The sequence below is a fragment of the Chiloscyllium plagiosum genome, unplaced genomic scaffold (assembly GCF_037043375.1).
Source record: "Chiloscyllium plagiosum isolate Xiang-an unplaced genomic scaffold, Cpla_swu_hap1 HiC_scaffold_26, whole genome shotgun sequence".
Classification (NCBI taxonomy): Eukaryota; Metazoa; Chordata; class Chondrichthyes; order Orectolobiformes; family Hemiscylliidae; genus Chiloscyllium; species Chiloscyllium plagiosum.
The window spans coordinates 43,955,049-43,972,168 of record NW_028270164.1 but is presented as its reverse complement, the minus strand read 5'-3'; the positions used below and the strand labels follow the sequence as shown (position 1 = coordinate 43,972,168).

General features: G+C 42.1%; 1 long non-coding RNA gene across 1 annotated transcript in view; it reads right to left on the bottom strand.

Moving 5' to 3' along the window:
- Nucleotides 1-17,120, bottom strand: part of LOC148145141 (uncharacterized) — a 42,121-nt gene that overhangs the window by 24,083 nt on the left and 918 nt on the right. The window contains exon 2 of the long non-coding RNA XR_015750951.1: nucleotides 15,761-16,056. This is a non-coding gene — a long non-coding RNA (uncharacterized LOC148145141). The remainder of the gene's footprint in view (nucleotides 1-15,760; nucleotides 16,057-17,120) is intronic.

The window sequence follows — 17,120 nt, the reverse complement described above, 5'->3', positions numbered from 1 at the left end:
AATGTATTCCAGACTGAGATTCCAAACAAGTTCAAGTTGTGGATCTCCTTATAGCCAAACAACATAAGCAGCACGTGATAGATTGAGCTAAGCAATTCCACAATCAAAGGATCAGATCTAAACCCGCAATCTTGTCTAATCTAGAAGCAAATTATGGTGAACAATTGAACAACTCACCAAAGGAGCAGGATCCACAAATGCTGCCATTCTAAATGATGGAAAAGATGCACACAACAGTGCAAAAGAAAAAGCCGAAACATTCACACCAATTTTTAGCCGCAAGGACTGAGTGGATGATCCATCTCAGCCTCTCCCAGTGGTCCCCAATCTTTAGTGAATTCAATTCACTCCACGTGATATTAAGAAATGGTTGCAGGGACTTAAAACTGCAAAGGCTATGGATCCTGACAATACTCTGGCAACAGAACTGAAGACTTGTGTTCCAGAACTTGCCACTCCCCTCACCAAGCTCTTCTGGTACAATTACATTACTGGCATCTACCCAACAATGTGGAAAATTGCACAGGTATGTCCTATACACAAAAAGCAGGACAAATCCAAATAAGGCAATTATTACCCCAGCATTCTACACGCAATCATCAGTAAAGTGATGGAAGGTGTTGGTAACACAATTGAATTTCAAAGAGCAGTGGTTAGATTGTCTCTTATTGTATATGGTCTTTGTTTGGCATTTGTGTGGTATGAATGTTACTTGTCATTTATCAGCCCAAGCTTGGATATCGTCCAGATCTTCTAATTCAGGAGTACTTGTTGCATTTGAATTTGGACTGCTTCAGTATCTGAAGGATTGCAAATGGTGCTGAAATTGTGCAGTCATCAGTGAACATTTCCACTTCTGCTATTATGATGAAGGGAAGTCATTGATGAAGCAGCTGAAGACGGTAGGGCCTTGTACACTATCGTGAGGAACTCTTGCAGAGATATCTGGGAGCTGAAATGATTGACCTCCAACAACCACAACTATCCTACTATGTGCCAGGTATGATTCTAAACAGTGGAGATTTTCTTCACTAATTCCACAACAATCATTTCAAGCAGCACCTGCTCAGTAATAACCTGCTCAGGGATGTCCAGTTTGGGTTCCACCAACTTCTCACCTCTTTCCAGCCCTGGTTTAAATATTGGCAAAAGAACTGAATTTCAGAGGTGATGTGTGAGTGACAGTCCTTGACTTCAAAGCTGCATTCAACTGAGTATGGTGCCAAGAAGCCCTAGCAAAACTGGAATCAACTGGAATTAGTGAAGAAAATCTCCACTGTTTAGAATCATACCTGGCACATAGTAGGATAGTTGTGGTTGTTGGAGGTCAATCATTTCAGCTCCCAGATATCTCTGCAAGAGTTCCTCACGATAGTGTACAAGGCCCTACCATCTTCAGCTGCTTCATCAATGACTTCCCTTCATCATAATAGCAGAAGTGGAAATGTTCACTGATGACTGCACAATTTCAGCACCATTTGCAATCCTTCAGATACTGAAGCAGTCCAAATTCAAATGCAACAAGTACTCCTGAATTAGAAGATCTGGACGATATCCAAGCTTGGGCTGATAAATGACAAGTAACATTCATACCACACAAATGCCAAACAAAGACCATATACAATAAGAGACAATCTAACCACTGCTCTTTGAAATTCAATTGTGTTACCATCACTGAATCCCCCATTATCAACATACTGGTAGTTACCATTGGCCAGAAACTCAACTTGCCTTGCCACATAGACACAGTGGTTACAAAAGCAGGTTAGACCTAAGAATACTGCAGTGAGGAACTCACCGTCTGATTCCCAAAGTCTGTCTATCATCTACAAGGTACAAGTCAGGAGTGTGATAGGCTACTCTCCACTTGCCTGGATGCGTGCAGTTCCAGTAATATTCAAGAAGCTTAACACCATCCAAGATAAAACAGCCTGCTTGATTGGCACTACATCCACAAACATACACTCCCTCAACAAGGACAAATGCAACAGATATATGGGACCACTACCTCCAAGTTCCCTTACAAGCCACTCGCCATTCTGACTTGGAAATACATCTGCATTCCTTAGCTATCACTGGATCAAAATCATGGAACTGCTTCCCTAACAACATTGCGGATCTACCTATAGTAAATTTCCTGCAGCAGTTCAAGAAGACAGCTCACTACCACCTTCTCAACAGCATCTAGGGATGGGCAATAAACATTGGCCAGTCAGCAACACCAACATCTCACAAGTCAATTTAAAAATGATCAAACAAGCATTATTGGCACAGCAGAGAGTGGAGTTGAGGCTGCTTCTACTGTTATGAGTGGGGGAGAAAGTCAATTAGCTGTCAATCCTGGGGGAATAGCACAAGGTTGAGTGTGAGGATACTTGGAGTTTTGTGATTTGGGGTGGGAATCAAAGGATTGTGAAGATCTGGGTGTGTCTGTGGTTGTTCGGAGACCTTGCAGGGTGTGGAGGTGGGGTCAGAGGGTTAATTTGAGATATGAAGCCTGAAGGGGTAAAAAGTTGGAATCAAGCATTCACCCCTCAACCAAAATCACAAACAAAAATCTGGATGTTACAACACTGCTGCCTTTGCAAATTTTTTGCACACAAATTGGCTGCCACATTTGAGATTGTAGCAGCAAAGATAATTCAAGAGTATTTCGTTAATTGTAAAATACGTTAGTTCATGAGCACAAAAATGCAAGTTCTTTTTTTCTCTCTGCTGCTTGACATTAAATGATGAGATATGTTGAGTAATTAATGCAAATTACCTCGGTGCCACAAAGTAAGCCCTTCCCATGTCACTGTGAAGCAGAGATAAAGGGCAGAGTACAAAGAAAGCCTACAGAAGTTGTAAATATGGACATTATCAGACATCTGTTGCATTGTTTCGAGAGGCAGGTGAGGTTTGTGTACATCAATGTTCCAAACATATAAGCAAATACTTTGCAAATTTACTCACTGCAAACATTTTTAGGACTGATCTCTGGACTTTACTGGCAGACAACCTAAATATATTATTATATTGTTAGAGTGGAGTTGACTATGTAATGATAATGCACTCCTGACAGACCTAAAGGGAACCAATAACATGAACTGGCATTTATAACACCACAGAAAATGAACAAAGGTAACATTTGCAAAAATCTTCCCTCACAAAAAACACTAAATCTAGATCTCTGAGACATAATTAAGTGGGACATGGATTTATCATAGTTAAAGGTTATATCCAACATATGGTTGAAGATGGCCAGTTGTAATAGGTGAGTGGCATACTAATGGAGATCACTGAAAAGACATGAGCTATAAAAATCCAGAAAAGTACAGATCATTATACATTCCTAATTGTAAGGTTGTCTTTTTTGTGAAAATACTTCTGTATTGCATTTTGCCAATAATCAAATATGCAAGTATAGGATATTTGAAATCTTGAAATGGTGATCTTATCAGATGAAATGCTACAAAATGTCAATGCAAGATGTTTCATGAAATATCACAGGACATTTCTCCCTTTTTAAAACCATGCTGAAAAAAAGTAGGTTGATGTTTTTGCTTTGCTATGTCTTACAATCAGGATGTCAATATACTTCTAAGTGAAATGCTCATAATATCATCACAGTATCACAGCATGTAACTTGAGAATATAAAATTCTCAGACAGCATCTTAACTCAATTCATTTGAAGTATGCTGTTCATTGTAACTAATAACTTAAAGTTATCTCAGACACTGATACACCTGTATACACATAATATTTTTATACATAGCCAAATAATATAATGTTTGTTGGAGTTTATAATATCATGGCCTAGTTTTTTATGTTATAAAAGCTAACTTAAGCACTGCCACACTGGGTAAAATGTCCTACTGGTGGCTAAAATCACATCAATTCTCAGTTTCTTTAAGGGTTTTGACCTTGATGCAGAAATATATGTTGGTTACTTCCCATTGGCAATATTGTACAGATCTTAGTTTGTCTTACTAACTCTAAGGAATACAAGCACTCTGCTCCATCCTTGATACCCAAAAGCAGAATTATATTAAAATGTCTGTTGACTTGTACATTGTAAACAGCTATAGGTGACAGCACTGTTTTTGAGGATACAACCGCTATCAACATATTGTAGAATGATCATGCCTGATGCACAAAATATAACTGGGTAGATTACTGCCACTTCCCGCTCCTCCACCCTTGAGCTCCGCCCCTCCAACCGCCACCAGAACAGAACCCCACTGGTCCTCACCTACCACCCCACCAACCTCCATGTACAACGTATCATCCGCCGTCATTTCCACCACCTCCAAACGGACCCCACCACCAGGGATATATTTCCCTCCCCTCCCCTATCAGCGTTCCGAAAAGACCACTCCCTCCGTGACTCCCTCGTCAGGTCCACACTCCCCACCAACCCAACCTCCACTCCCGGCACCTTCCCCTGCAACCGCAAGAAATGCAAAACTTGCGCCCACACCTCCCCCCTTACTTTCCTCCAAGGCCCCAAGGAACACTTCCATATCCGCCACAAATTCACCTGCACCTCCACACACAGATCATCTATTGCATCCGCTGCACCCGATGTGGCCTCCTCTATATTGGGGAGACAGGCCGCCTACTTGCAGAACGTTTCAGAGAACACCTCTGGGAACCCGGACCAACCAACCCAACCACCCCGTAGCCCAACACTTTAACTCCCCCTCCCACTCCACCAAGGACATGCAGGTCCTTGGACTCCTCCATCGCCAGACCATGGCAACACGACGGTTGGAGGAAGAGCGTCTCATCTTCTGCCTGGGAACCCTCCAACCACAAGGGATGAACTCAGATTTCTCCAGTTTCCTCATTTCCCCTCCTCCCACCTTGTCTCAGTCAAATCCCTCGAACTCAGCACCGCCTTCCTAACCTGCAATCTTCTTCCTGACCTCTCCGCCCCCACCCCACTCCGGCCTATCACCCTCACCTTGACCTCCCTCCACCTATCGCAATTCCAATGCCCCTCCCCCAAGTCCCTCCTCCCTACCTTTTATCTTAGCCTGCTGGACACACTTTCCTCATTCCTGAAGAAGGGCTTATGCTCGAAATGTCAAATCTCCTGTTCCTTGGATGCTGCCTGACCTGCTGCGCTTTTCCAGCAACACATTTTCAGCCTAGATTACTGCCAGACCTGGATCTAGTTAATAAGGGAAAACTATTTGGTAGTCTAATGAGAAGAGGCTCTTGCCTTAAAAATCATTTAGGTTATTGCATGATACAAGCATGTACAAGTTACTTTAGAAAGACATTGTTATTTACAATACTTGGAGATATAACAGGACTGTTTCTTTCATGATCCTAAAATGATCTGCCTTCTCACCCAAATCCTTATGATCTCATCATATTGAATGGAGCTTAATGCAGTATTTAGCATTGATCGTTTCCGAAACAGTACTTTATACAAGTTCATATGTTCCTACATTATACTCTATCTGCCAAATGTTTGCCCAATCATTTACCTGACCTTACAACTTAACTTTGTATCTATTGTTAAGCTATCAGCAAATTTACCAATCATATATTTGGTTCCTTCATCCAAACTGTTAATAGAGTTTGTATGTAGTTCTACCACATTAAATCTTGATAAGATTCACAATTGTCTGAAATTCTCAGCCCTGCCTTCATTCCTGAGGTAACCCTGTTTCTCTCTCCTGGCTTCTTGCCTGCTGGATGTTTACTGGCAGTTGAGATTTCCTGCATCTTAATATTTTGGTTTTAGTTCATTGAACACAGAACAATACAGCACAGAAACGGGCCCTTCAGCCCACTATGTTTGCACCATCCATGATGCCATTCTAAACTAATCCTATCTGTCCGCATGTGGTCCATATCCCTCTATTTCCTGCCTGTTAATTTGGCTTTTTAAATGCCTCTTAAACATTGCTATCAAATCTGCTGCTATCAAGTCGCCTGGCAGCACATTCCAAGCAACTCCCGCTCTCTGCGTAAAAAACTGGCCTCACACATCATAATCTCAAGAATCCCTACAGTGAGGAAAGAGGCCATTTGGCCCATCGAGTCTGCACCAACCCTCCGAAGAGCATCCTACCCAAGCCCAACAGCCCCCCCAAACCCTATCCCCGTAACCCGATGTTTCCCATGGCTAATCCACCTAGCCTGCACATCCCTGGACACTATGGGGCAACGTAGTATGGCCCAATCCACCTAACCTACACATTTTTGGATTGTAGGAGGAAACTGCAGCACCCAGCGAAAACCCATGTAGACACAGGGAGAATGTGCAAACTGCATCTCCTTTAAACTTTTCCCTCTCACCTTAAACCTATGGCCCCTTGTAGTTGACATTTCCACCCTGGAAAAAAGACTCAACTATCCACCCTCTCGTCTCTCAAAATTTTATATACTTCTATCAGGTTCAGTCTCCAACACTCTAGCAAAAATAATCCAAGTTTGTCAACCCCTCCTTATAGCTAATACACTTCAATCCAGGCAAATCCTGGTAAATCTCTTTTGCAACCATTCCAATACAGCTGCAGAATGACTTGCTAGCGCTTATAGTCAATGCCCCGATCAACATAAAGGCAAGTTGCACTTCTGTTGCAACTTTCAGGGAGCTGTGGATTTGCAGCCAAAGATCCCTCTGTATACGAATGCTCTTAAGGGTCCTAGCATCTACTCTATAATTTCATCACACAATTGACATCTCAAAATGCATCACTTCACACTTACCCAATTAAACTTCATCTGCCATTTCTCTGCCCAACTTTCCAACTGATCAATATCCTGCTGTATCTTTTGACAACCTTTGTCACTACCCACAACTCCACCAATTTTGGTGTCGTCTGCAAAAATACTTATCAGACCACTCACACTTTCAGCCAAATAATTTATATCTCTTAAAAATACCAGAGGTTATAGCACTGATCCTTAAGAAACACCACTGGTCATAGATCTCTAGTCAGAAAAATACCCTCCACAATTACCCTCTGTCTTTGGAATAACAATGGCTATTTTCCAGTCTTCTGGGATGTCACCTGAAGCGAAATAGTATACAAAGATTTCTTTCATACCCAGCATTCTCCTCTCTTGCCTTCCTCAGTATCCTGGGATAAATCATATCCCTGGGGACTTACCTACCTTAATGTTTTTCAAGACATCCAACAGCTCCTCCTTCTTAACATTGACATGCCCTAGAATATCAACATAGCAATCCCTAATCTTTCCATCATCCACATCCTTCTCCATGGTGAATACCGATGGAAAGTACTCACCTCTTCCTCTGGCTCAATGCATAAATTCCTTCCTTTGTCCTTGAGTGGACCTTTCCTGAGTTATCCTCTTGGTCCTAATACACGTGTACAATGCCTTGGGACTCTCCTCAATCATATTTGCCAAGAACATTTCGTGACCACTTCTAGCCGTCTTAATTCCATGTATATTCTTTTCTGCTTACTTTGTATTCCTCAAAGGCCATGTGTGATTTCAGTTTCTTAAACCACACAGAATGTTTGTTTTCACTTTTTCACTAAACTTTCAATATCTCTTAACATCTGGGATTCCTGAATCCTTACCATTCACTCACAAAACTTGCTGGTCCTGAACTTTGATCAACTGGCCAAAAGACTGTCACATGTCAGACATGTCATACCCTCAAACAGCCATCCCCAATCTGGTGATGCCGGTGTTGGACTGGGGTGTACAAAGTTAAAAATCACACAACACCAGGTTATAGTCCAACAGGTTTAATTGGAAGCACACTAGCTTTCAGAGCGTCACTCCTTCATCAGGTGGTAGTGGAGGGCTCAATCCTAACACACAGAATTTATAGCAAAAATTTACAGTGTGATGTAACTGAAATTATACATTGAAAAATTGATTGTCTGTTAAGCCTTTCATCTGTTAGAATACCATGATAGTTTCACTTCTTTCATGTGTAAATCACAAAACCTTTTTTTAAAAAGTTGCATTCTCAGGTTAGCTATTAACAATGGTGATAGCTAGACAATATGTTGAAAGTGTTAGCCCCCTGTGTTCTCTGTCTATGCCATGATGTTCATGTCACATTACAGGTGACCACCATTGCACTATACACACACACACATACTCCTACAAACACACACTCTCACACACACACAGGCACTCTTATACACACATACACATGGACACACATATACACAGACGCGCACACACACCCTTACAGACACACACACTCCCACACTCACACATGCACCTCCTCACAGACTTAAGACACTCTACACTCACTACACACACACATACGCTTTCTCACACTCACAACCCCCAACCCAGACAGACACACACACACAGACAGACAAAGACCCACACGCACACATATATTTTTGGGGGTGAATTTGTACTTGCAGGGTTACATTGTATTTTGCTCAAAAACTGCATGCATTCATGTAAAACTGTTATCTCACTTTTTAGATTAGAATCAATCTAAACATCATGGCATAGACAGAGAACACAGGGGGCCAACACCTTCAACATATTGTCCAGCTATCACCATTGTTAACAGCTAACCTGAGAATGCAACGTTTTAAAAAAAGGTTTTGTGATTTTCACATGAAAGAAGTGAAACTATCATGGTATTCTAACAGATGAAAGGCTTAACAGGCAAGCAATTTTTCAATGTATAATTTCAGTTACATCACACTGTAAATTTTTGCTATAAATTCTGTGTGTTAGGATTGAGCCCTCCACTACCACCTGATGAAGGAGCGACGCTCCGAAAGCTAGTGTGCTTCCAATTAAACCTGTTGGACTGTAACCTGGTGTTGTGTGATTTTTAACTTTGTATCCCCAATCTAGTTAGCGTTCCCTCAATTTGGCAATTTCACCAAGGACCAGTCATATCCTTATTCATAACTGTCTTAAAACTTTCAGAATTACGATCACTGTTCCAAAATGATCCTCTACTGAAACTTCGCTCATCTGGTTAGGCTCATTCCCTAATACAAGATCTCATACGGCTGCTTCCCGAGTTGGGCTATCAACATATTGTTTCAAGAAACCCTCCTGGATGCATCTAACAAATTCTGCCCTATCTAAGCCCCTGACACTGAGGACATCCCAGTCAATATTGGGGAAGATAAAATTGCGCACTACATCAAACCTGTAGTTTTGACATCTTTCCATGTTCTGCCTACATATCTCTTCCTGTATCTCCTGTTATCTCTCAGGAGGCCTATAGTATAACTATATCATAGTGTTTGCACCTTTCTTGTTCCTGAGTTTTACCCATATGGCCTCAATGGATGAGCCCTCCAAGATGTCCTCTCTTCATGCAGCTGTGACATTCTCCTCAGTAAGTAATGCCACTCCCCCACCCCTTTTACATTCCTCTCTATCACGTCTGAAACATCTAAACCCTAGAATGTTGAACTGCCAGTCCTGCCTTTCTCTCAACCAAGTTTCTGTAATAGCCACACATCGTAGTTCCACTTACTAATCCAGACGTTAGGCTCATCTGCCTTACCTGTTATAATCCTTGCATTAACATACATAGGCTACAAAGTGCCAGTTCTGTCATGTTTATTAATCTGTCCCTGCCTGTTCTTTCCATTAGGCTTTCTTGACTTAACCTTTACCTCCTCTGCAATTTTGCCAAATGCTGACCTACTGCTTTGGTTCCCAACATTCTGCCATACTAGTTTAAACTAGCTTATTTCAGAGACGTTGAGGGTGCACACAGGTAACAAAGCTTAAGAACAAATGGATCTTTATCCAAGTGGCAGCCAGTGACTAGTGGGACACTACAGAGGTTAGTGTTTGGACCCCAACTGTTTTGAATACATATTAATAATATAGATGAAGGAAGTAAATGTAATAACTCCAAGTTTGCAGATGACATAAAGCTGGGTGGGAAGGTGAACCATGAGGAGGATGCAGAAATACTTCAGTGTGATTTGAACAAGTTCAGTGAGTGGGTAAATGCATGGCAGATGTAGTACAATATAAATGAATGTGACGTTATCTAGGTTGGTAACAAAAACAGTAAGGCAGATTATTATCTGAATGGCAACAGATTTGGAAAGCGGAAGGTGCATCAAGAGCTGAGTGTCTATGTACACCAGCTGCAGAAGTAAGCATGCAGATGCAGCAGACAGTGAAGAAGACAAATGATCCATTGGCCTTCATAGCAAGAGGGCAGTAGTACAGGAAGAGGAATTTCTTGCTAAATTGTACAGGGCTTTGGTAAGACCAAATTCAGTGCATTATGTGGAGTTTTGGTCTCTACTTTGGAAGGATGTTCTGACAATGGAGAGCTGGAAATGTGTTGCTGGAAAAGCGCAGCAGGTCAGGCAGCATCCAGGGAACAGGAGAATCGACGTTTCGGGCATAAGCCCTTCTTCAGGAATGGGGAAAGTTTGTCCAGCAGGCTAAGATAAAAGGTAGGGAGGAGGGACTTGGGAGAGGGGCGTCAGAAATGTGATAGGTGGAAAGAGGTCAAGGTGAGGGTGATAGGTCAGACTGGGGTGGGGGCGGAGAGGTCGGGAAGAAGATCTCAGGTTAGGAAGGCGGTGCTGAATTTGATGGATTTGACTGAGACAGGGTGGGGGGAGGGGAAATGAGGAAACTGGTGAAATCCGAGTTCATCCCTTGTGGTTGGAGGGTTCCTAGCCGGAAGATGAGGCGTTCTTCCTCCAACCGTCGTTTTGTTGTGGTCTGACGATGGAGGAGTCCAAAGACCTGCATATCCTTGGTGGAGTGGGAGGGGGAATTGAAATGTTGAGCTACAGGGTGGTTGGGTTGGTTGGTCCGGGTGTCCCAGAGGTGTTCTCTGAAACGCTCCGCAAGTAGCCGGCCTGTCTCCCCAATATAGAGGAGGCCACATCGGGTGCAGAGGATGCAATAGATGATATGTGTGGAGGTGCAGGTGAATCTGTGGCGGATATGGAAGTTTCCTTTGGGGCCTTGGAGGGAGGTGAGGGGGGAGGTGTGGGCGCAAGTCTTGCACCTCCTGCGGACAATGGAGAGCAACAACGATTGATTCAATTGACATGAAACTATACTTACTGGAGTTAGAAGAATAACAGGGGATCTTATAAAAATCTATAAAATTCTAATAGGACAAGACAGGGTAAACAAAGGAAGGATGTTCTCAATGACTGGGGAGTTCTGAACCAGGGGTCACAGTCTGAGGATATGCTGGAGGCTTTTACATAATAGCTTTGTCATGAAAGAATATTAAACATTTTGTGGCTTTTGAATGGCTGCATCAGTTGTCTCCATGCATATTAAGTTTGATCTAGCAAATCAGAAGCATCTCCTTGTAAAGTCATAGAGATCTACTCCACAAAGGCCCTTCAGCCCACTTTGTCTGTGCCCGTCGAAAGCATCCACCTAACTATTCAAATCACATTTTCCAGCACTTGGTCCATAGCCTTGCAGGTCCTGGCATTGCAAGTGTACATCTAAATACTTCTTTAATGTTATGAGGGTTTCTGCCTCTACCATCCTTGCAGGCAGCGAGTTCCAAATTCCCAGCACCCTCAGGATGAAAGGATTTTTATTCACATCCCTTTTAAACCTCCTGTCCCCTAATTTTAATCCCTATCCCCTGGTTGTTGATCCTGCCACCGAGGAGAAATGTTACTTCCCTTCTACCCTGTCTCTGTCCTTCATAATTTTATGTAACTTGATCATGCCCCTACCCACCCACCCCCAGTCTCCTCTGCTGCAAGAAAAACAACATCAGTCTATCCAATATCTCTTCACAGCTAAAGCTCTCCAGACTAAGCAACTTCCTGGTAATTTGCCTCTGTACCCACTCCAGTGCAATCAATTCCTCCGATAATGTGGATTTGAGAACTGCATACAATACTCTAACTGTGGCCTTACCAAGCTTTTGTACAGTTCCGGCAAACACCCCCCCCCCCCCCCCCCCCCCGCCCCTCTGTTCTTCAATTCTATGCCTTGGCTATTAAAGGCAAGCATTCCTTCTGCTCTCTTAACCACTTTAATCGATCAGTCCTGCTACATTAAGAGAGTTAAGGATCACTGCACAATCTCAGCATTTCCTTCTTTGGTTTCATATTTTAAGAATTTGTAGCTTTCTTTCTTATCCTACTTGAAGTTATCCCTTCCCACACTTTGCAATCAACCTAATAGTTTTTTTTGAAAATGCTTAAGTATTATTTAAACATTCAACAAATTAAGCTGGATAAAGCTTCTTATCAAAATGCGCAATTCCAATTTATTATTCTCATATGCTAAGTGACTGCAACTGTATTTCGGATGTGTGTGTCAAGATCCTTGTGTTAACAATTGCAGTAATGTGCAGAACTAGGTAATCTCAGGCCATCCCAAGTACTTCACATGACCTGGGTAAAGGCAGGAGGTGCAAATACAGCCCCCTGCCTTGTGTCCTGTAAATTGCTGTTTGCAGAGACACACAGCTCATGATACCTGTGGACTTTGCTTCCATGACATGAACTTCTATTGAAACCCAACTGATAAGAAAGGTTCATTTGTATTTTATACTAAATATGATGCAATGAACATAGGTCAGCAACATTGTTGGCATCCTGCCCCTGAATGTGGGGAGCAATGGCTGCCAATTGAGGAAAAGTAATGTTACCACTACAGCATTGTAACATGTGGTCTGTTTTCTGAGTGGTGCTTGTCACTGATGTAAAAAGTCTGGAACTGCCACAAACATTATCTCACAGTTTTAGTCAGAAACCCAAACAGGCACATTTTGTCTCACTCCTCTATCTTAGAAAAGGATCAATGAATTTTCCAAGGGTGTTTGGAGTGGCCAGATATGATAAAATCCAAGATTTAGACTTTGTTTCCGGTTTCTCCACACCTGTTGGATGACATAATGTGCATTTATGTAGCACCATTAACATAGGTCAAAGGTCTTGCAATACAGAATCAATACAAACAGTATAAACTGAATCCACTCTGAGCTTTTGAAATCTATAAACCTGTATAAAACTACAACTTACAGCCTGTTCCTTTTGAGGACATTGGAGGATCAGCTACATGACAAACTGAAAAATCAATTGTTATTTGCCACAATGTTAGACTCACTAACTGTCCTTTGTAAGGACAACTTCCACCAACAAACTCTGGATTAATGAGTTTGAGTATGGAATGGGATCTTAATCACCAAAAGAGATCATTAGGGCCAGTGAGAAAGAGTAGCATGTACATTCTTTCATCTTGAGAATTTTTTTTCTCTTAGTAACTGGAAATTGAGACAGCAACATTTTCCTTTATTTTGATAAAGCTTCAATGAATCCTTGTTCTCTGGGACAGTTAATTTTTAAAAAACATACTGCAAACCTATGATTTTCTGCCTATAATCGAGTTCCAAAATGGCTTCTGTGGCACATGTGCGCAATATTGTTGCAGGAAGTGCCAGGTACCACCTTAGGCAGAGCAACAGCACAAGTACATGCATGAAACATCACATTGCAATATTAATCAACAGCAACACAGACTTTTATGCCAGTAATGCTATTCTGGAACTCAACAATCTAGCTATCACCCTACCGTTTACTATGTACAGGCGACCATAAAGGATTTCCCCATCCCCACCTATTTAAAGGGCTCTTCATTCACTTTCAAGTTAGTTGCTGATTGATTCCTCCTAGCTGTTACTGTTTGCAGAGGTGTTGGATGATTCGCACAACTAAGTCTTAAATCCAGAGGGAATAGAATGAGAGGCATTGAAGAACTTTGAACTCAAGACAAAATACTGGAAATATTCAGGTAGTCAGGCAACATCTGTGGAGAGGGAACAGGGTTAACAGTTCAGGTCAATAACCTCTCCTCAGAATTTGGGTTTGTTAGAAAGTGAAATGGGAGAGGATGGGAAAAGAAAAGCAGGGAAGGTCTGTGATGGGTTGGAAGATAAGACAGATTAACTGCGGAAGTGTTGGAGATGCTGGGTCAGAGGGAGTGGTATTGGGACAAATAATGAAACAAAAACGTTTCCAGAAGAGATTTAATGGCAGTGTGATCAAAACGTGCAAGGGTAAAGGACAGAATATGCTGCTGCCTCCTGCAAGTGAGAGTGTGTCAGTGAATTTGGTTTATTCTGTGAGGGTGAAATGGCAGGGTTGAATAGCTAATGGTGTGTAAGCTGTAAGATCAAGCTTGCAGTAATATTAAATACATGAAGACAAGGTGAAGCTGAGTATGAGGTGTAAATTGTGATTTTCAGCAGATGCATGATCAGGGTCATGTTCACTGAACAGTTTGTGTGAGATTGCCTCTTTCATTTGTTAATGATGATTGATAATTGGTTACTTCACCAATTAAAACTAACAGGTGCTGTTCTTAAAGGGTTTGTAGTGATTGTAACAGGGTCAACCAGGTGAACCTCACAGAATATGAGTTCCCTGACTGGGGCTGTTAATCTGGTCCAATCAGGGAGCCCGGGCTGACAGATTAAAAACAGGAGTGTCAGAGATTGTATTCACTTTGAGAGACTCTCCACATTAAATTAGGATGACTTGGCGATGGGATACCAACTTCTGTAGAGTTATTTCAGGCACAACCACAAACTTAATTTATCCGTATAAATAAAATACAACAAAGTAAATTTAATTTCTGTTTCAAGTGTTAATGAAGCAAGTCAGTCCCACTGCTTCCTATTGGTTGTGAAAAATTCAAGTGTTCCAAAAATGACCATCTCCAGGACACAAACGTAGCTGTGGAAGAGACAAACTGAACCCCCCCACACATCCTTGACAAACCTTCAGTTGCTGATGGATGCCCTGGTGAGGCCCATGAGATATCCTGAAGGTCATGGTGTGTAGGAGAGAGGAATGGATGGCTGAGAGATCAAAATGGCAGCTGGGATGAGTTAAATAATAAGTATCTGGGTGCACAATGTCAATATGGGAGAAGGGAAGTATTCTAATCTAATGGGGCAGGGATATTATTGTGTAAATTATTGGGAGAATAGAGTATGGGGAGGACATTGTGATGAAAAGAAGATGCTCCTGGTGGAGTGATGTTAGCCAATCACAGAGAGGATGGCAGGTTAACTTGGGTGTCTGGAGTTGGGGGGGTCAGGAGGGAAACTCCTGTTATGTTTGGCCAATAAGCTGGGCTGGAAAGGATTTTAACAGTTGGATCCAAACTTTGTCACCTCCTTTCAGCTGTCACAGTTCTGAAGCCAAGAGAACATAACCCACAACAGTAAAACTATAAAGGTTTGAGACCACTGACCGATTTGCCCATTTAAATAGAAGTCCACAACCCCACACCCTTTTCTGACCAGGTGAGTCACCTATCACATCACTCCAGTCTATTAAACTGGAAGTGAGCAGATCTTTTTACATGTTTACAAGCCAGGATTTATCACCCATTCCTAATTGTCCTTCAGAATGTGACAATGAAGTGCCTTCTTAAAATGCTGCAGTCCTTGGGGTGTAGGTACACCAACCTTGCTCTAAGGATTGCACTTCCAAGGTTTTGAGCAAACAACAGTGAAAAATGTGTGATTTTGAGGGGAAATTGTAGTGGTTGTGTCCCAGGCATCAGTTGCCCTTGTCCTTCTCGGTGGTAAAGGTCATGGGTTTGGAAAGTTCTGTCAAAGGAGCCATTGGTGAGTTATGGCTGTATATGCTGTAGATGGTAAATGCCATTATGAACCAGGTTAGGTTTCTGATCTTTGAAGTTTTTTTAATTCATTCATGGGATATGGGCATTGCTGGCTGGGCTAGAATTTATTGCCCATCACCAGTTCCCTTGAGAAGGAGATGGTGTGTTGCAGACATTGTACTGTAGACGTACCTTCAATGCTGTTAGGGGGTTCCAGGATTTTGATTCAGCAATACTGTGAGAATGGCAATATATTTCCAGGTCAGGAAGATGGGTAGCTTGGAAGGGAGCTTGCAGGTAGTCATGGTTCCCAAATATCTGCTGGCCTTGTTCTTCTAGCTCGAAGTGGTCATGGGCTTGGAAGGTCCTGTCTAAGGTGCCTTGCTGAATTTCTGCAGTGCATCTTGTACATGATACACACTGAGTGTCAATGGCAGAGGGAGTAGGTGTGGTGCCAATTAAGCAGGCAGTTCTGGCCTGGATGGTAACTGCAATCCAGAGGAGAGAAAATCTTTTAAAATAATTAAGTAGTGTCTATGGATTAAAATAAAATGACTACAGGTACAATATCTGAATGTGGGCTATCCGAGAGGCAATGTTATAGAAGTTTATAAAATAATGAGGGGTATAAATAGAGTTGGTAGGTAGTTGTCTTTTCTCCAGCATGGGGGATTTCAAGACTACGGAGCACATGTTTAAGGTTAGCGGAGAGAGATTTAGAAAAGACATGAGGGGCAAGCTTTTACACAGAGGGTGGTTTGCATGTGGAATTAATTTCCTGAGGAAGTGGTGGAGGTGTTACACCACTGTTTAAAAGACATTTGGATAAGTACATGAATAGGAAAGGAGGGATATGGGCCAGGAGCAGGCAGGTGGGACAAGTTCAGTTTTGGATTATGTTCAGCATGGACTGGTTGGACTAAAAGATCTGTTTCCGTGCTGTATGACTCTATGACACTACATTACTGTAAGCTGCAATGCTTGAATTTTAATTCTTATTAAATGAGTGGACTATCTGATCTGCCTATTTGGCGAGAAGCAGTATTGGTATAGCGGCAGGCCAAATTATTCATCAAACTTCAAGCACCAATCTTTTCTTTCCTGCAGTCTGAGTGGTCCGAGTAACCTCTGATCTCAGCTGAACTAGTTGACCCAATCTGACACAGAATCAGGCCTAAGATTGCTGGTTTTAAAACCTGTACCTTACTGCACTGTATGGCATTTTTTTCAACTCATCCTCCAGCACCCCTTCTAAAGGTCCCAAGCACGTGGAAACACACATTAGTTGGACTGAAGGTTACACATTTCCTGACTGCACATTACATGCACATGTATAGAGCAGTGATTGAGTCAACACTATTGATTAGTTCTGAAGTCATTTTGGACTTGAGACATTAACTGTTTCTCTCCTCACAGATCCTACCAGACCTGCTGAGATTCTCCAACATCTTCTGTGTTTGTTTCATATTTCCAACATCTGCAATGGTCTGCTTTTATTTATTCTCTTACTCACAAAATTGCTGGAAAAAAACGCAGCAGGACTGGCAGCATC